Here is a 20,687-nt window from a genome sequence, read left to right on the forward strand (position 1 = left end):
TATTCTCAAATAACTACTGAGAATGTACCATTTAATAAAAGGGCAATTTAGCTGTAACTATTAAAATATAAAATGAATATTATTTTATCCCCTGTAATTCCACTATAGTATGATCCCATTTGTGAAAAAAATAAAATTATATACAGAGCTGAATATGCAGATAAATTTTCTGTATAGATATACAAGAAACTGTTAATAGTTGCAATTGGGGATTTGGAAAGGTCAGTTGTACCTTTCACTTTGTACCTTCAGTACTCTGAATTTTTAGAATTTTTGTCCTTAAGCATTTACTACTTTTATTTTTAAAAATATTTTTGCAGTAATAGGTTTATTTCAATTTTCAGGAAAATTCATTTGTGTGGATCACCCAAGTCCCTAAAAATGCCTTATGCATCAAAAGAATTAAATTATACTCAGTAGTTTTAGCACTGACTGTATTTTGCTATATCCTAAGTTTCTGACATTGGTAATTCCTGTATGTTCTGTAGAATAAGCCAGAACTGCATTCACTTACTAGGACAGATAACAAAGAAGGAACTTTTATTTTGAAAGTGGATTTGACCTCCCAGGATATAGTTCTTCATACCTTGGTATCATGTCAATGATTAGAAAAGATTTCATGTCAGGCAATTATAAGTACAATACTCTGAGCACACCAAACTACTCCAAGACATTCATACCAAATTCCCACAAGACATTCTTCCAAGACCTCTGGCCCCAGGTTCAAGAAGGCAAGAATGTCACACTGAGTAAATGGCAGGAAAGCATGTTTTGATATGTGAAAGCCCTCTGTAAATTACTAAATGGAACAGAAATTTAGATAGTAGAATGTTAGTATATTTTGTTGGGGCTACTGCCTTACCTGATCTCACCAAGCATCAGACTGGGTGGGATAACTACTTGAACTATCTGCAGTGTGAAATTATACTAAACAGAAAAGCTCTCCATAGGTATAGGCTCATGTAGCAACTTTAATTTCATTATCTCACTTTTGGCAGACCCCGTAGACAGGACGGACACTCCCTGATATTACTTTTGAGTGTGTGTTCATGTAGATTTAAAAAAATAGACTTCAGGTGCATAATTAATCATATTTTGTATTATTAACATGCATGGTACTCTTCTACTTTATTTACTGGTTCATTTCCTTATTTATTTTAATAATATAACAAATCCAGTGAATCAATTACTCAAACCCAAGAACTTACAATAATAACAATAATTCACATCATCTATTTACTTCTCCCTTATCTCTTCCCCTTACTTTCCCCCAATTGTAACCACTATCCTATATTTTGTGTTTATCATGTCCTTGCTTTTTAAACAGTCTCATCAAGGATATATTATTGCATCTTAAGCTGAAATAGGATAATGAAGCAGAATGAATTCCTTCATTCACTATTAACATTACAAGGATCCTGCATTAAACACTCTAGGAAATACACAGATGCTTGAAATAGCAGAGGACTGTATTTGGCACTCAATACATTTTGATAAATTGGATCTAGAAATTTACCGTATTTTATGACTGCATCCTTAAATAAGCAAGGGATTTGCAGGGATCTCTTGGAATTTCGGTGGACTAAAGAGATTTGTGATCCAAACAACTCCTTATTCTCACCCAGGGACAGTCTGTAAAGCAGGTAGCTTCTCTATTGCCAGTGCCCTCCTCTCTCCTTCCTGCAACTTTTTCTCATTTGGCATTAAGGGCCAGGAGTTGAGTCTCTCCTACTAAATACCTAATATAAAACTTTTAGCGCATCTGTCCTATACATGATGACAGATAAATCTCCCTTAGGTACAGGTCCTATCATGTCACTCTACCCAGCATAGAAAACTACAATGATTCTTTTACATAGAATATCACCTAAATCCTTACCTTGGCATTCAAGGCTCTTTGAGATCTGATCTTCCCTGTCAAACTGACTTGCTATTCCCTATGCATGCCTTACATTTTAACCAATGCTAAGACTTTATTCAGCTATTTGCCAAAGTGTAGTCTGTGGACCAGCAGCATCATGGACCAGCAGCATCTATTTTACCTAGGAGTTTGTAAGAAATCCCAGACATACTAAATCAGAATCTGCATTCTAACAAGATTTTGGAATGATGCATATACATGTTAAATTTTGAGAATCACTGTAAAACTATCAAGTGGTTTTCCATGGTACTTGAGAAGCTGTTATTATTATTTCTTTCCCTGCTGAATATGTGAGCACTTAGAAAGCAAAAGATCGGCCAGGCAAAGGGGCTCACGCCTGTAACCCCAGCACTTTGGGAGGCTAAGGCAGGCAGATCACAAGGTCAGGAGTTTGAGATCATCCTGGCCAATATGGTGAAACAATCTCTACTAAAATACAATCTCTACTAAAAATACAAAAAAATTAGCCAGGTGTGGTGGCACATGCCTGTAATACAGCTACTCAGGAGGCTGAGGCAGGAGAATTCCTTGAACCCAGCAGGCGGAGCTTGCAGTGAGCTGAGATCGCACCACTGCACTCCAGCCTGGGCAACAGAGTAAGACTCCGTCTCAAAAAATAAAAAATAAAATTAAGCAAAAGGTTATCCAAATTATGTGCCTAAAATACGTTGTCTACACACCCGTAATCCCAGCAGTTTGGTAGGCTGAAGCAGGCAGATCGCTTGAGCCTAGGAGATGGAGACCAGCCTCAGCAACAGGGCAAAACCCTGTTTCTACAAAAAAAAAAAATTAGCAGGCGTTGTGGCGCACGCCTGTAGTCCCAGCTACTCAGGAGGCTGAGGTGGGGAGGATGGCTTGAGTCTGGGAGGTTGAGGCTGCAGTGAGTGCCACTGCACTCAAGTCTGGGCAACAGAGTGAGAACCTGTCTCAATAAATAAATAAAATAAAATATCTGTCTAGCCATCAGAAACAAAGGAATACACTGAGTGGATACTTCATAAATATCTATAGCTTGACTAATTTTGTTCCTGATTTCAGCTAAAAAGGTAACTAAAATCATAATCTTTCACTCTATTGTCTGACAAATGAGGTGCACCATAGACATCACATCCACATAAACGCACATAGGCAAACACACATACACAGGGTCTTCTATAGATAGAATTTTTAACAGGAAAGCAACTTGCAAAAGAAAGCGATATTAAAGCCTGCCATGAAAATCAAAGCTGTTTTGAATCAACTGGACAAAATCCCTTTAAATTCCCTTTAAACTGAAATTGAGGGTCTATATGTACTTGATGGACTGTGAGGTTATGTGGGGCTTTAATATTCAATAATTATGTGACCCTAGGGAACACTGCTTCTGCACTGTCCCAGAAGTGACTGTAGGGACCAGGGACAGCCCTGAGATTAAGTCTGAAGCTATAAAGCCTGACTGCTTCTCTCAGTGCTCTCTAAGTCCCAGCTTCTCTATAATCTCCCCAAAATGCTACTGCTCTTCGCATGTATTTATTATCATGACCACTCAGCCCCCCAGCCCCGCTTCCTCACACTTCAAACTGCCCCTTGCCTCCATGAGCTTGTCACTGTCCCCCTTCTCTCCCCCTCTGTGCCTCAGCTTCTCAGTCTCTCGCACAGATCAGTACTGCCAAGGTGGCGAGGAGCTAAATTAAACTGCACTAGTGGAAGAGGGTAAGGGAAAAAAGATATAATGCTAACCTGTCCCGATCACCCTCTTCCTCTCCCCTTGTAGAATTCATTTATTTTTATTTCTCTCTCTTTTTTTTTTTTGAAAGATTCAGGGGTACATGTTCAGGTTTGTTACATGGATATATTGCGTGATGCTGAGAGAACTGCAGTGGGGTGTCATTATATCATTTTCTGTAGTGAGGCGGCTGGACCTAGTGAGAATTTGCCCTTTGGGTATTGTAAATATCTTTATTTCCTGAACATAGTTTCAGTTCTGTCTCTGGCAAGGCCTCCAAAGTGAGTCTTGGGGCTTTGACCCAAAGCTATTTCACATCCAAAAAACTGAATCAACACATTTATCACGCATCTCTCTCATATTTTGGAAACAGATTTTTACACACTGTCTAGTTCAACTAACTGCAATACCACATATATCTTCTTATATATCTAAGCAATAAACATAGACCATTCTCAGAGTTAAGTTTCTGACCCAGTGTTATGGATATGAGAAGGTTATTGGTGGAAATCTCTGTTTATATCCTTAAGAGAGTCCTGCTAAACCCAAAGCCTAGTTACAAAGTAGAACCACAATGAGATACCATCTCATGCCAGTTAGAAAGGCGATCATTAAAAAGTCAGGAAACAACAGATGCTGCAGAGGATGTGAAGAAATAGGAATGCTTTTACACTGTTGGTGGGAGTGTAAATTAGTTCAACCATTGTGGAAGACAGTGTGGCGATTCCTCAAGGATCTAGAACCAGAAATACCACTTGACCCAGCAATGCCATTACTGGGTATATACCCCAAGGATTATAAATCATTCTGCTATAAAGACACATGCACATGTATGTTTATTGCAGCATTATTCACAATAGCAAAGACTTGGAACCAACCCAAATGCCCATCAATGATAGACTGGATAAAGAAAATGTGGCACATATACACCATGGAACACTATGCAGCTATAAAAAGAATGAGTTCATGTCCTTTGTAGGGACATGGATGAAGCTGGAAACCATCATTCTCAGCAAACTAACACAGGAACAGAAAACCAAACACTGCATGTTCTCACTCATAATTGAGAGTTGAACAATGAGAACACATGGACATAGGGAGGGGAACATCACATACCGGGGCCTGTTGTGGTGTGGGGGGCTAGGGGAGGGATAGCATTAGGAGAAATACCTAATGTAGGTGACAGGTTGATGGATACAGCAAACAACCATGGCATGTGTATACCTATGTAACAAACCTGCACATTCTGTACATGTATTCCAGAACTTAAAAGTATAATTTTAAAAAAAAGAAGAAGTTTGGACTTTAAGAACATGTGTAAAAATAAAGGTTCATCTGGACAGAAAAATAAAGAAAGTAGAACTTCAGGCTTTTCATTACAGCCTAGGTCCCCTTTCCTCTTATTTCCCAAGAAGTACACATTATGAGATTTACTCACACAGGTCAGGGAAGTACTTAAAGGAAGATCTCTCTGCTCTAGGGATGAACTGTGTGGATTTTATTCCTGGCTCCACGGCTTACTAGCCATGTGACTCTGGGCAATTTGTGTAAACCCTCTAAGCTCATGTTTCCTTTCTTGTAAAATGGGAATGATAATATCCCTAGATATTGGAGTTGTTGTGAGGAGTGAATGAGATTATGTATATAAAGTGGTTAGTACAGTGCCTAGGTGATTAACTCCATTTCACAGTTATTAAAAATTAAGGTCAGAGGGCTGTTGTGAATGATCTTTTTTTTTTTTTTTAATTTGCAAAGCCCGCTTAATGCTACAGATTCTCCTCTCTAGGACTCTTCTACTTGCACACATCTCTAGCACATGACACTGTCCATGTGGGAGGTAACCTGACTCCCAGCTAATGACAGTACGGGGTCTTAGCTGTCCTTATGCACGCAGTGTTCCTCTGGGCAATAACTCTGTGTATGTATGCATGGCTAACAGAAATGGAATAGCCCCTTTTAAAAATTGGGCATGACTTTATAACATAAAAACTTATGTACTAAATCCAGTGGCATCAAAAAGGACAAACAGGCTGAGAACAGTGGGCTCACACATGTAATCCCAACACTCTGGGAGGGAGGGATGGGAGGATTGCTTGAACCCAGGAGTTCAAGACCAGCCCAAGCAACATAGCAAAAGTCCATGTCCACAAAAAAAAAGTTTAAAAATTAGCTGAACATGGTGGCATGAGCCTATAGTCCAACTACTCAGGAGGCTGAGGAGGGAGGATCACTTGAGCTCAGGAGTTCAAGGTTTCAGTGAGCTATATTATTGTAATACTGCACTCCAACTTGGGTGACAAAGTGAGATCCCATTTCAAAAAAAACAAAAACAAAAAAAAGACAAACATCCTTTTCCTATTTTAGGTGACATGTCAAAGGAAATAAAAGTTTGAGGGTTAAATATCAAAGTATTTTCTGCATTCAGCAGGACGTAAAAGACATCTAATCTCCCCTACCTCTAAGATGATGTCTCTGCTTCAGAATGCCACCACTGGAGAGGGTACCATTGGGGTTCAAGCAATGGCTCTTCCTAAAGACAAATGAAGGGGTGAAATGTGTTTATGAAGAAATGTGTGTCTTTAAACCAGTCTATCAGAGATTAGAATAAAACAAGTCAGTTTTGATGTGGGCTTGAGGAAGTGATAGGTTTGGAGGGCTAGTTCTAAAGGAAGAAAACACTATAATGTGTGTGCAGGAAAGGGTTCTGGGGAGGGGCAGACAGAAGAGGTGAGGAGAGCTTGCAAAATATAAACTATGTCAGTCAGCAGTTCTGCCAAAAGCTGGATTTGAAGTTGTTTGTTGCTTCTGGGACAGGAAGGCTCTTAACTGTAGGCAACTTTTCTCCTGTCATCTCTTATCAGCATGATCACTACAAGTGTTAGAGAGTGAGACCCAGGAAGCAGTGTAGACTATTCACTTGGAATATGGGCCCCCCACCATCACTGTTCCTCTCCTTTGCCCTAGGGCCAGGTCAATTTCAACATTTCACCCTCAAATAAGAAAAAAAGATCATAAACACAATCTTTAGCTAAATTTGAAAGTTCCCTAACAAAACAAAGTGAAAAGTAGCTTGCCACATCATTCAACTTTTTATCTTAGTATTTGAACCCTAAGGCCTGAATTTTTTTATAAAGAAGAATTCTACAAATTGGGTCTTTTAAAGCTAGTTCCTCTATTGTCACAAGAACAACTGGGGAAAGATAGTCTTTTAAGAGATGGTTCTTGGAACATTTTATTTTGGTGCCCTAAGCCCTCATGTGAGAAATCTACTACCAGGAGGTCACTATCCTGTGAGAAGCTCAAGCCACATGGAGATCACTGAAGGATGAGACACCAAGTTGGACAGTGGGGTGAACTGACAAAGGTGGCACAAAAGTGCCATACATGTGAGTGAAGAAACCATCTGGGAAATGCATAATCTAGTCCCAGCTGTCAACACTTGGATCAGAGATGAACTGCTCAGCCAGCTCTTCTCAAATTCCTAAACTAAAACATTAAGCCACAGGAGAAAGACCATATGCCCCAGAAGAGCCCTCCAGTGAGCAAGATTTTAAAGATACGCCCCAGTTGTCTCTAATTCCACTAGGATTTCAGTATCAAGGGAAAGAAGTAGTAACATTCATAACTCATGACAGGCATCATATCCTCTGATGGAGAAGCTGTCTGAGAAAGGCCATGAACAATGTGGACTTTGACAACAAGAAAACAAGTACAGTAAGGGTTGAGCTACATAGATATTCAAATAGAAATGCATCTTTTGTAACAACTTCATAGAGTAAATGGTTTTATATAAAAATACAATTTAGATATAGGAACCATGAGAACCAGGACAGTAAGTATCTTAATCTAACATGGAGAGACATATGATTAACAATCACAAGACAGACCTCCTCTTTGGCACTTTGTAAAATCAAAAAATTTGACAAAACACTGGGGACGAGACAAAACTCTAAATGTGATGAAGTAAAATTTCCAGTCACGTAAAAAACAATAGCTCACCCTTGACATCAGTTTAATGTGTTGGAAATTTTTTAAAAGTGATTTCTTTTTCCCGAAAGCAAGCAAGCAAGAAAACAAAAGGAACAGAGACCAATGTGAAGGCTGTATGCTAATAAATTGAGAGATATGAAATAATTAAAATCTACTTTTGTTAGAAAATGGTCTAGATCAACTGGGGAAGAAATAGTGAGATGCATCTTTAGAATCTCCCATGTATCAAGCTTCCTTAAGAACTTTTCAAAACTGTCACCAAAATACTCAGTTGATGTCAAATATCATCATCTTCTTGAGCAGCTTGAGTATGTTCACAAAACAGATGCATTTATTTTTGCAGGGACTAATATTACAGTCACAGTGGTGACTGTGAACTGACACAGTGGGCCACAGCAGAAGCTGGATTTGTTCAGAAACTGATGAAAACTATCTCATACACACAAAACTCACAACTCCTTTACTGACTTAATTCACGTACCTCTTTCCTCAACTATTTGTTCTCCCTCCACCCCTGTTAGGTGTAATAGAAAATAAAAAATGGCCAGGTGCAGTGGCACACACCTGAAGTCTCAGCTGCTCCAGAGGCTGAGGTGAAGATTGCTTGAAGCCAGGAGTTTGAGGCTGTAGTGTGCTAGGATCACCCATATGAACAGCTATTGCACTCCAGCCTGGGCAACATGGCAAGATCCTGTCTCTTAAAAAATAAAAAAATTAAAAATGAATAAAGTAATTAAATTGTTAAAATCTTTCACAATATCTGGTGCTTTACGGACACTTTGAATTAATTATCTTTATGTGAATAAAGGTTACCTAGTATGGCATCTGTTACCAAATAGAAGATAAATAAATATGCAAACACTAAATCTCCAGCCTGTGCTACCTACCTAGCAAGACTCCATTTCTACAAAAAAAAAAAAAAAAAAAAAAAATTAGCGAGGCATAGTGGCACATGCCTGTAGTCCTAGCTACTGGGGAGGCTGAGGTGGGAGGATCACTTAAGCCCAGGAGTTCAAGGTTGCAGTAACATATGGTCGTGCCACTGCACTCCAGACTGGGTGACAGAGTAAGACCCTGTCTCTAAAATCAAAACAAAACAAAAACACTAAATAATAAAATAGGCAAGCAAAAGAAAATAAATGGAACAGCACAATAAACTCTCCAACAAATCAAAATAACTTAAGTAACATTTTAAAAGAATGCAGAGTTTAGGTTATTGTATGAATTTAAAATATTCTCACTAATGTGACATTTTAATACATTTAAAATACTGTACATTGCTAAACCTGCTTTATCTTCTCTTTCCTCTTTTTTTCCGAATGAAGCTACTGTCAAATTCTTCAGTTGTTCACTTTTAAATAGATCTAATGTCCTATTTTTCAGACCACTGAACCTATATAATATCCATGAAGCTAGTATAACTCTGCAGACATCCTAGCTATTCAGGCAATGTTATAAAGGCATCATCATTGTTCATTTGTCTGATCTCTATGTATCTTGTCATCTTTCCAGGGTAAGATTGCCAAGGTCTTGGACTCTTCATTTGGTGGAGTCTAATTCTGTTCTCTTTACAAAGAGCTAGGGTTACACTCAGCAAAGGTTACCATTTACGTGAGACATGAAGCCGGCTAGCGTAACTCATCACCAAAGTAAAACCCCTGGCTATTTTTTCCCTCAAGGACATCCCCAGTGCCACATAAAATCAAGAAAGAACACTTCAGGATAGGTCACACGTAGCGCCTGCATGTACTATGAACCCACACTTTCATTTTTATATTCTGGAGTGCGCTATTTTCAGAACAGTCAGACAAAGGGGTTTTTTTCCTTTTGAAAAATCTCCTTTTCTCTCCCCTAGAGGAAAATACATGAGAATCAAATGTAAGAGACTACAGTGGCTTTAGCAAGAGAAGCCAATATTTAAGGGTGAGCTTTCTTTTAGAAATTATTCCTTTTTGTGTTTGGCTTTGCTTTATCATTCACTCAAATTAGTTATCAAAGATTTTTAATAAATAAATAATATTTTAAATTGTTTCAGTAATTTCTAAGACTCAGCTCATTATCTTTCAAACCTCTGCATTCTGAAGTGGCAGTCAAAGCCAGTGCCCTAAGTGCTGACTGCTTTTGCTTTAAGCACCAACGTTCATCTTTCTTTCTCTTATCCTCGGATGGAAATTCATCTACTCTAGTAATTCTGAAAATTGGAGATTTTAAAGCATGATCGGGCCTCGAGATTTTTTTAAATGTTTAAAAATAGCAAATATTAAACCTAGAAGAAACCTTAGGGACCATCTCACTTCTGATATAACTGAGACCCCAAAAGTCTTGCCCAAATCATAACTAATAAACGACAGCCCTAAAACAGAATCCAGATTGCCTTAATCTTGAATTAGCGCTCTCTTTCACCATATTACTTGATCTTTCTATATTTTTATCCATTTCAGATACAGATTATATAACTCAGCAATATGCCCAAAGTAAGATTCAGGGCATTTCTTTGTTCCATTAGTCATCACTGTCTTTTTTCATTGGTTGGAAGATCAGGGACAGGAAACAGGAAATTCCTTGTTGGCCTCCCCACCCCATGGATTAAATGGTAGCAGGGGCTGCCTGGTGCCTTGCCCATGAAGCTTGACTGTTCATGCTTAGAAGGAGGAGCATCATGAACATTAAGAAGCCAGGTACAAAGACCCTTCTCTTTATAAAGACTGAATTTTCTCTTTTTTGTTTTCATTAGCTTAAGGATATAGAACAATTTCAAGGTGGCAAAAGCCTGAATTCCACACACCACCAAAACTATTCTGCTCATCTTTTCCAGCTATTCCTTTGAGATGTGCCACGAGCTTAGAGGATGTTTTATCCTCTTGCACCAACTGACCTTACACATTTACTTATAAGGCATGTTTCTTCCAAAAAGTTCCAGAAGTTTTATATATACTCTCTCATATGCTTCCCCCTGTGGGAAGCATTTCATTTTTATTTTTTTGCCATAGCCAAAGTTTCCCTGTTGTTTCCAGGGTTTCTTTCCAGAGTTTGATGCTTAAAGTTTAGACTCTCTGGAAGTCACAAACATTCCCAAATGAACTCTCAACCAATACTGCCAACAAAGCCAACTTATTCATTCAACAATTACTTATTGAGCATCTCCTGTGTGCCTGGCACTATTCCAGACACTAGGGATTCAAGAGTGAACAAAACAGACTAAATCTCCATCCTCATGGAGCTTACATACAAAATAAAAGTTTTGTTTGTTTTTTTTTTTTTAGATGGAGTCTCGCTCTGTCGCCCAGGGTGGAGTGCAGTGGCGCAATCTCGGCTCACTACAATCTCCGCCTCCTGGGTTCACGCCATTCTCCTGCCTCAGCCTCCCGAGTAGCTGGGACTACAGGCGCCCGCCACCATGCCCGGCTATTTTTTTTGTATTGTTAGTAGAGACGGGGTTTCACTGTGTTAGCCAGGATGGTCTTGATCTCCTGACCTCGTGATCCGCCCACCTTGGCCTCCCAAAGTGCTGGGATTACAGGCGTGAGCACCGCGCCAGGCCATAAAAGTACTTTTAAGTCCTTTTAAAAGTAAAGTTCTTCTGGGACTTTAATGGACTGTCTGGTAATGGATGTTCTGGTAATAGACTGTTCCCTTACTCACTGAATTCAGAACCATAAACACATTCTAATCTAATAAAAGATTTTAAAAAATTACAGTCTCAACTACTCAGAATAATATCCACAGTTTTGAATTTATCGAGTAATAAAGAGTCCATTTGCTATGAACCTGCATGGATTGTGCTAGAAGACAAGAGACTCAGATTCTAATCTTGACTCTTCTACCAACAGATTGCATGACCTTGAACAAATAACATACTCTCTCTGAACCTTACTTTTGTTTTCCAAAGATCTAAGGCAAGAAGATTTCTCATGTCATCTCTTGCTCTGTCATCATAGGATTGGTTAACCTCACCGAAGATGGCTGGTGTAATACTAGGATTTACTGCCAAGGTCAAAAGAGGAGGAATCCTTCTATATCAATTGCTTTTATTTGTCAGGCGGGGTTAAGGAAAACAGCACAAGGCAACATACACCTCCTAGGAAAATGTAGTATCTCCCTGTGCAATAATCTGCGAAATCAACCAACTCCACACCTATGTGTTCAACAGTAGGCCAGACATTTTGTGGATAGGAGACATATTACATATTAAAAGATCCCTGATCTTAAGGAATTTCCAAAGAAAGTACATGATAATAGATGATTTAAAACAAAAGTGTATTATAGAAGTTCTAAGTTCACAAGAGAAGAAATATCAAGGAGGCCTAGATTAGTAACCTCTGAGGAAGGGTAGACTATCCCCTGGATCTCCATATAACAACCATCATCACAATAATAATAGCAGCTCACATTCATTGAGCACTTGATATGTATCATATATAAATTAAGTGCTTTTGTAAGCCACCTAACCCTAGAAATAAACACTACTATTGTGTCTTTTTAACCGATGGGGATCATGAGACTTAGAGGGAAACCTAATGTACCTAATAGTAAATGCAAACAATCTGACGCCAGAGTATTCCACACCATCTAATGGTCATGGGCTGCTTGCCTCACCCTCGAGATAAAGGTACAAGCCACAGTATCTGGCACACAGTTTAATGTTCCGTGAATGTTACTTAATGCCCTTCTCTATCCATCCCCCACTACCATTCACCCTCAACCCTCATCTCACATACATACCTCATCTTTTCCAATTCTAAACATTCTTCAAAATTCAGTTGAAGGTACACACTGACCTTCTTAGACCAATCAAGCTTCTTTCTCCTTATTTCTAGCACTTACTTCTCAAAGCCTTCCAGGTGATCATGCACTGTCTTGTGATGTCACTGGCATGATTTAATGTCTTATGACATTAATGTTTCTTATGTATTATGATATTATTAAGATGAACCTATATTATTATTCATCTTTTGCACTACTGACCTTCTCATATAATTTAATTGTGTCAGTTAACTCCAAAATCCTTTGTGTTGTTCCTGGAGTCTTAGTAAAAAAGGCATGAGGAAGCATTCACCAATGCAAGAGTTTGACTGTGAAGTTTTCATTTTTAGAAAAATGATCCAAGTCAAGCAAATGCAGCTAGCATGTCAAAGTTTGATTCCACCCTGTTTAGAGAATATGTAGATATAGGTTCTTTCTGTTTGTGCCTAATTTTAGACATAAAGGTAATCTATGCATGTTTATAATACTTTATCTCATGCATGTTCACAGAACTGAATTTATCTTCTTCTGAACTACTGAGAATACTATCTGTTCTTTGAAAATGAAAAAACTGGCCAGGCATGGTAGCTCACATCTGTAATCCCAGCACTTTGGCAGGCTGAGGCAGGTGGATCACCTGAGGTCAGGAGTTCAAGACCAGCCCGATCAACTTGGTGAAACCCTGTCTCTACTAAAAATACAAAAAAGTTCACGAGGCATGGTGGCACGTGCCTGTAATCCCAGTTACTCAGGAGGCTGAAGCAGGAAAATAGCTTGAACCAAGGAGGTAGAAGTTGCAGTGAGCCAAGATCACACCACTGCACTCCAGCCTGGGCAACAGAGCAAGACACCATCTCAAAAAAAAAAAAAAAGAAGAAGAAGAAGAAAATGAAAAAATTAACTCTTACAAAAACAAAAGGCAGCTTCGGTTCACAGATTTATTTTAATCTTATGAATTTATTATAAAATACTACGTACATAGGAAAGAGTTAATATAATATATATGCACAGTTTAAATAATAATAAAAGGTACATTCTATACCCACTATCTACCTTAACAAATAAAACATGAAGTAGCATTAGTAAATCTTTTACATCACCTAAATTTTAGTCTAAAGCAAATTAAGCCTGATACGGTAATACAACTTCAAGATGATAAAGGGTTTTTAAAGACTGAAAAGAGCCACCAAGTATTAAGAGATTATATATTGAGATTAGGAGGAGATTAGATAAATCTAGTTCTAATAATGGTATCAAACACTATATATAAAAGACTTTTAAGTGGGAACTAATTTTTTTTCATTAAAGCATTGTTGTGTAATGCAAACTTATGACCTAAATTTTCTTGAATAGTTAGTTTTAGATATTCTATTTCCATAAACCAATGACTTTCTGGAAATTACCATATTTTGTTATTTAGGCTAATCTACATCTTCCAATCGACCTCTCCTACATGGAAATAACATAAAAGTTCTTTGTGGGGCCATGTGACCTAAATGTTGGTTTGAGGAAATAAATCATCATAGTGTAAAAAAAGTATCAGGTCACAAGTTTAGGAGATCCTAACTCTAATGTCTATTGAATTATTGGCTCTATAAGAGCCAAATCATGAATGAAATCCTATTCACGACTGCCACAAAAAGAATAAAATATCTAGGAAGACAACTAATGGGAAGTGAAGGGCGTATTCAAGGAGAACTCCAAACCATTGCTCAAAGAAATCAGAAAGGACACAAATGAATGGAAAAATATTCCATTCTCATGGATAGGAAGAATCAATATGTAAAAATGGCCATACTGCCCAAAGCAATTTATAGATTCAATGCTATTCCCATTAAACTACCATTGACATTCTTCACAAAATTAGAAAAAAAATATTTAAAAATTCATATGAAACCCAAAAAGAGCCCAAATACCAAAGACAATCCTAAGCAAGAAGAATAAAGCTGGAAGCATCACACTACCCAACTTCCAATTACACTACAAGGCTACAGTAACCAAAACAGCATGGTATGGTACAAGAACAGACAGATATAACAATGGAACGGAATAGAGAACCTGCTGGCGAGGTTGTGGAGAAAAAAGAATGCTTTTACACTGTTAGTGGAAGTGTAAATTGTTCAACCACTGTGGAAGACAGTGTAGCAATTCTTCAAAGACCTAGAGGCAGAAATACCATTTGACCCAGCAATCCCATTACTGGGTATATACCCAAAGGAATATAAATCATTCTATTATAAAGATACATGCACATGTATATTCATTGCAGCACTATTCACAATAGCAATTACATGGAATCAACCTAAATGTCCACCAATAATAGACTGGATAAAGAAAATGTGGTACATATACACCATGGAATACTATGCAGCCATAAAAAGGAACAAGATCATGTCCTTTACAGGGACATTGATGGAGCTGGAAGCCATTATCCTCAGCAAACTAATGCAGGAACAGAAAACCAAATACCACATGTTCTCACTTATAAGTGGTAGCTGAATGATGAGAACACATGGACACATTGAGGGTAACAACACACACTAGGGCCTGTTGGAGAATGAGGGGTGGGAGGAGGGAGAGCATCAGGAAGAACAGCTAATCGATGCTGGGCCTAATACCTAGGTGATGGAATGATCTGTGCAGCAAACCACCACGGCACATGTTTACCTATGTAACAAACCTACACATCTTGTACATGTACCCCAGAACTTAAAATAAAACTTGGAAATAAAAAAAAGAAAATATATTTGAAAAAAAGAATTTTTGAGGAAAATATAAATGATGGAAGTTTATTCTGGAGAGACAGAAAAACTGAATGAACCAGTCACTTTAGAAGATATTGAGAAAGTTTTATTAACCCTTTAGGAAAGCTCACGTTTCAGAATGGTGCCATCTAATAAAAATATAATGCCTATCAGAAAAGAGAACAGCAAATATATAATTTTAAATTTTCTAATGGTAACACTAAAATTACAAAAAGGAACAGGTAAAATTAATTTTAATAATATGTTTTAACACAACATATATAAAAGATTATCATTTCAACGTGCAATCAATATAAAAATTCATTTTGCAGCCGGGCATAGTGGCTCATGCCTGTAATCCCAGCACTTTGGGAGACTGAGACAGGAAGATTACTTGAGGTCAGGAGTTTGAGACCAGCCTGGCCAACATGGTGAAACCCCTTCTCTACAAAAAATACAAAAAAAAAAAAAAAATTAGCTGCGTGTGGTGGCACACCTGTAATCCCAGCTACTCAGGATGCTAAGGCAGGAGAATTGCTTGAACCCAGGAGGCAGAGGTTGCAGTGGGCAGAGATCGCATCACTGCACTTCAGATTGGGCAACAGAGCAAGACTCCATCTCAAAAATAAGAATAATAATAATAATTTTACCTTTTTTGGTACTTAGTCTTTAAAACCGTATTTTGCATTAAAACATTGGAATTTAGTTGCTAAATTTTCATTTAAAATACTTCATGTATTTAAATTGTATGCAATTTATAAAAAGTAGATTCATATACCTAGACTGTTCTAAACACACTTAGTTTTCCTAAACTGAAAATGAATATTTAGATATAAATTCAATTTAATGAAAATAAAATTTTAAATTAAAAAATTATTGGCTCTAAGGTGAGCTCTAAACTTTCAGTTAGCTAACACAGATAGCAACACAACCAATATTAAGACTAATAGTGTCTATGAGGAAAAATTAAACTAGTATCGTGGGAGACGCTCAATTATTCCTGGTACTAACAATTGAAATACATTTCTCTAGTAAATCATCATGGAGATAATAGGAACACTGACAACATCTGCTATGGTCCAAATGCTGACGTCTCCCCAAAATTCACATGTTGAAACCTAATATTCAAATGTGATAGCATTAAGAACTGGGGCCTTTGGGAAGTGATTAAGTCATGAGGACTCCACTCTCATGAATGGGATTAGTATCCTTATAAAAGAGACTTGAGGGAATTCCCTTGCCCCTTCTACCACGTGAGGACACAGCAACAAGGCACCATTTATGAAGGAGACAGCTCTCACCAAATACTAAATCTGCTGGTGCCTTGGTCTTGGACTTCTCAGCCTCCAGAACTGCGAGCAATAAATTTCTATTGTTTACAAATTACCCAGTAAGGTATTTTAAAGGGTATCATAGCAAGCCTGAACAGACTAAGATAACATCCTTCCTTATAGTAAGCATAGCAATGTGTTTCAATATATTTCTTACTATAACAAATATTCTGAAGACTTCAGACCAAAACACAAATTCACAGATACTAATTTATGCCCTCTGAAATGTTTTTGAGAAATGACTCAATACCTCCTCTGGGCACAAGTGCTATAACTCTATAAAGGTAAGCACCTGGATTTCTAAAATGGAGAATGCTAAAGTAGTTCCATCCTGAGTTAAGAATTCAGTTGTTCTGGGCACGGCATGGTGGCTCACACCTATAATCCCAGCATTTTGGGAGGCTGAGGCAGCAGATCATGTGAGGTCAGGAATTCAAGACCAGCCTGACCCACATGGTGAAACCCCGTCTCTACTAAAAATACAAAAATTAGTCAGACATGGTGGTGCAGCCTGTAGTCCCAGCTACTCAGGAGGCTGACGTGGGAGGATCGCTTGAACCCGGAAGGTAGAGGTTGCAGTGTGCCAGGATTACACCACTGCACTCCAGCCTGGGCAACAAAGCGAGACTCCATCTAAAAAGAAAAAAATAATAAAATAAAATAAAATAAAAAGAATCCAGATGTTCTGGATTAACCTGTCTGTAACCAACACCTGCTGCTAGTCCGAGTGTAAATACAATACACTGGAACTAAATTGTATTAAAACCCAATGAGATTTAGAACAAATCTATTTTTTCTCTTTCTTGCAGGTGCTCAGGGAAGTAAGGAAAAGTTTTATCTCTGGAATTGTGGTTGAAATGTGCTACAGAAATTTCAGGGTAAGTGCAGAATCTCATGTGGATGTGCATTTGTTGCGTGTGAATATAGTGAAAGTTCCACTTTAAAAAATACCAAAAAAAAAAAAAAAAACCCTGAGACTTTGCAGACAAACTTTGAAGTGATTATTTGCTTTATAGGTTATTTCTTCTAGACAACGTGTTTCATAACACACCCTGATTACCAGACTGAGACAAAAGAAATTTAAAGTGAAACAATTAGGAACCATAATCCACTAATAATTGGTTAAAAAGGCAAAAAAAGTATTAAAATGATTATGCAAATGTAGAGAAATTTAAGGATTATAGGTAAAAATGTGTGCTACATTCAAATGTGTATACAGTGAGGCATTTCTATCAAAGTCGCCTCTAATCTTTCTTTCACTTGACGGTGTTTGGTTTTGTTTCCCCCACAGGATAAAGAAGAAAACCACTAGAGTTTCTCTGACCATCAGCTCCCCAACGAATGAAACCTCCAACAACAGATCAAGTTACTCTACCTTAGTTCAACCACTGTATATTAATCCCTAGAGGGTAAGTTCAGTTTTAAGCCTTCTGAGAGGGTCTTAGTAATGGAGACATAGGCCCAAGAAAAAGGAATCAATGCAATTTTCTTAAAAAGTATACAAGAAGAAAGCCTCTAGCTGCATGACCTCAAAAGAACAAGAAAGAAATCCATAGGTTTCAGAAATAACTCCATGGTAGCTCTATGGCTTGGCCCTTTGTTTGTGTGCCAGATGATAAGGGACAGTTGGTTTCTAGGAACTTGTTCCCGTAAGAGAATATTCCAACTATCCGAGGAATGAATTCCCTTTTAATTTAAAAAAAAAGCGGGGGAGGGAGATGCTTTTTTGGAAATCTAAGAGATCCAAGAAGAGCAATTGTATGGAGGAAGAAAAAAAATTTAGTAAAATTTCAACTTTTTTTAAATGTTTAATATATAGTATCTAAATACTTGCCAATATGCATTTCCCAAATATAACTGTCCAGTGTTGTATTTCTCCATCTCAGCTAATGGAATGCTGAAGGATAAAGAAGCAAGTGTAGCACACTGGAGCAAATACCCAAACTGACACTGAAATTAGAAGCATCATGCTTTTCATAAAGGAAACTTAAGGTGTGGTCAGTAGCAGCTAGAACTGAGCCCGTTAGTTTTTGGCAACCATGGACCTGAGTTTCAGGGCTTTGACAGTATGAGTGACAGCACCACGTTCTCTTTTATTCCTTAAACCAGATGCAGAGTCCCTGCAGCAGCCTGTCAGGATCCACTTGTGTAGTACCCTCTGTGCTTACCAAGGTAACCTCTCCATACTACATGATGGAGTTTTAGATTTTATAAATAAGTTGTAGACATTAGTGAAGCGGTGAGAAGAAAAAAAGGGGAAATCAGAAAGGATTTCAGAGATTATTATCACGTTATATATAAGAAAAAATGAGGCTGAAAAGGGGTGAAATGATTTGCTCAGTGTCACAGAGCAATTCATGGTTTACCCTGTGCTCTTTAGACTTCTGCTCTGTGGCCGTCCTCCACCTCTGGAGGGCAATGCTTAGACTGTCCCCTCCAAGGAGACTGCTTTGCCTGACCTCAAAATATAGTCAAATTCTCTTAACTAGCTATAAAATGCCGTTCTGAAGAAGTCAACAAGCAAAGTAGTAACTAAGTCCTGATTAAGTCACAGCCAGGAATCACTATCTTCCCTCTCACCCACTGGAAATAGCACAATTCAATCACCCAGGTCAAACCAAAACTAGGGCTAAGCCTTCTCTGGGCTCTCTGTCTCCCAATTACCAAACCTGGCAGAATTGGAATCAATGCCCATTGCTGGCTCAAAGTATGAAATGCAGGGCAGGGATTTAATCTGTACCAGATACAGGATGGGAGACAAACAAAACAATGTCATTAAGAGTAAGTGACATTGCTATTGATTCTGGAAGCTTGTTTTCAATAGATGCTGTCACATACATGTCTGTTATTTCTACAAGTCTCTCCTGCTGCATTCCTTCCCTATAAGATGCCCTGAGACCTCTGGGCATCAAGCCTGAGGGTTAGGCTGGGCCTTAGTCTCACCTGTAGAAAGACCTCAGATTCCCGCTCTCTGGTCTCACTGCCAAGTTATAATCTGAAATATCATTCTAGATTCCAGGGTACTCTGGGGTTGCAGGTAGAGGGAGGAGAAAGATCAGGATTTAAGGGGTAAATTTAACATAAATGCCATCCATTCATTTATACATTGTGATACTAAACTAGCTAAAAACACTTTTTATATATCTGTATAACTCTTACTCTTTACAGGAAGTTTTCAGACCTTTGTGAAATGAACCTCAAAACCCCACACATTTTGCTAGCCCTATTTCATAGACAAAGAACCTGAGTTCCAGAGAAGTTAATAGTCTTTTCCAAGTTCCTATAACCAGCTTCAATCAGCCAGTGGCAGAGTTAATATTTTGGCCCAAGTTCCCTAATTCAGGGCTCTTAAGAAATTACAACATAGTACTCACTTCGTTATCCAGTTTCACTTTCTGTGGTTTCAATAACCCACGGTCAACTGCGGTCTGAAAATAGATGAGTAGAGTATAATAAGATATTTTAAGAGAAAGAGAGAGAGAGAGAACACATTCACATAACTCTTATTACAGTATACTGGTATAATTGTTCTGTTTTATTAGTTATTGTTGTTAATCTCTTACTATGACTAATTTATAAATTAAACTTTATCATAGGTGTGTATTACAGGAAAAAACACAGTGTACACAGGTTTCAGTACTATCCATGGTCTCGGGCATCCACTGAGGGTCTTGGAATGTGTCCCCTGCAGATAAGGGGTGATTACTGTACTGCCCATGCTACTGTGACCAATAATAAAGACTAAATCTGTGACTAGATATGTACTCAACAAAATAGTCAAATATAACAACAGAAGGAGTGTTCAACCAATCTGTTTTCTAATTTGAATAAAATGGCTCTTGGCCAAGTGAAATAATAACTTTCTCATTAAATATAATTCTATGAAGATAAAAGTAATTTACACCTGACTGTAAAGCACACTACAAAGCCCAAAAGAATGCCCGACAGCTCCTTAAGATACAGTCAGCTGTCAATAATTATGATTAAAAAAAAGATGCACTCTTACTGCAAATGGCATTTCAAATCATTGTAGATGGTATAACAGTTTCTTCCATCCTCTGAACTCTGTGTTTGTTCTTCAGCATCTTCAAGACATCCCTACAACCAGAGGTCAGTCGGTCATGTTTGAATGCGGAATCCAGGCCACAGCCACAGTTCAAGTTCACTGGTACAGAGAGAACGTGCAGATAGCCAACTCAGATGACTTTTGGATTCTGAGGAAAAGTATCATGATAAGCCTTTCAATTGTTTTT

At 38.1% G+C, this 20,687-nt stretch overlaps 1 protein-coding gene across 2 annotated transcripts in view; it reads right to left on the reverse strand.

Annotated features, from left to right (window-relative positions):
- The window catches only part of KLHL3 (kelch like family member 3), a 276,374-nt gene that overhangs the window by 225,381 nt on the left and 30,306 nt on the right, over positions 1–20,687 (reverse strand). Inside the window, exons 3-6 of one of the 2 annotated variants that reach the window (XM_055389111.2) lie at positions 20,441–20,648; positions 19,809–19,862; positions 8,181–8,313; positions 6,083–6,156 (exon numbers count right to left, since the gene is read on the reverse strand). The gene's annotated coding sequence lies outside the window, so the exon portion shown is untranslated. The remainder of the gene's footprint in view (positions 1–6,082; positions 6,157–8,180; positions 8,314–19,808; positions 19,863–20,440; positions 20,649–20,687) is intronic. The other variant, XM_004042559.5, reaches the window with a different exon arrangement.

This window comes from Gorilla gorilla, chromosome 4 (genome assembly GCF_029281585.2).
Source record: "Gorilla gorilla gorilla isolate KB3781 chromosome 4, NHGRI_mGorGor1-v2.1_pri, whole genome shotgun sequence".
Classification (NCBI taxonomy): Eukaryota; Metazoa; Chordata; class Mammalia; order Primates; family Hominidae; genus Gorilla; species Gorilla gorilla.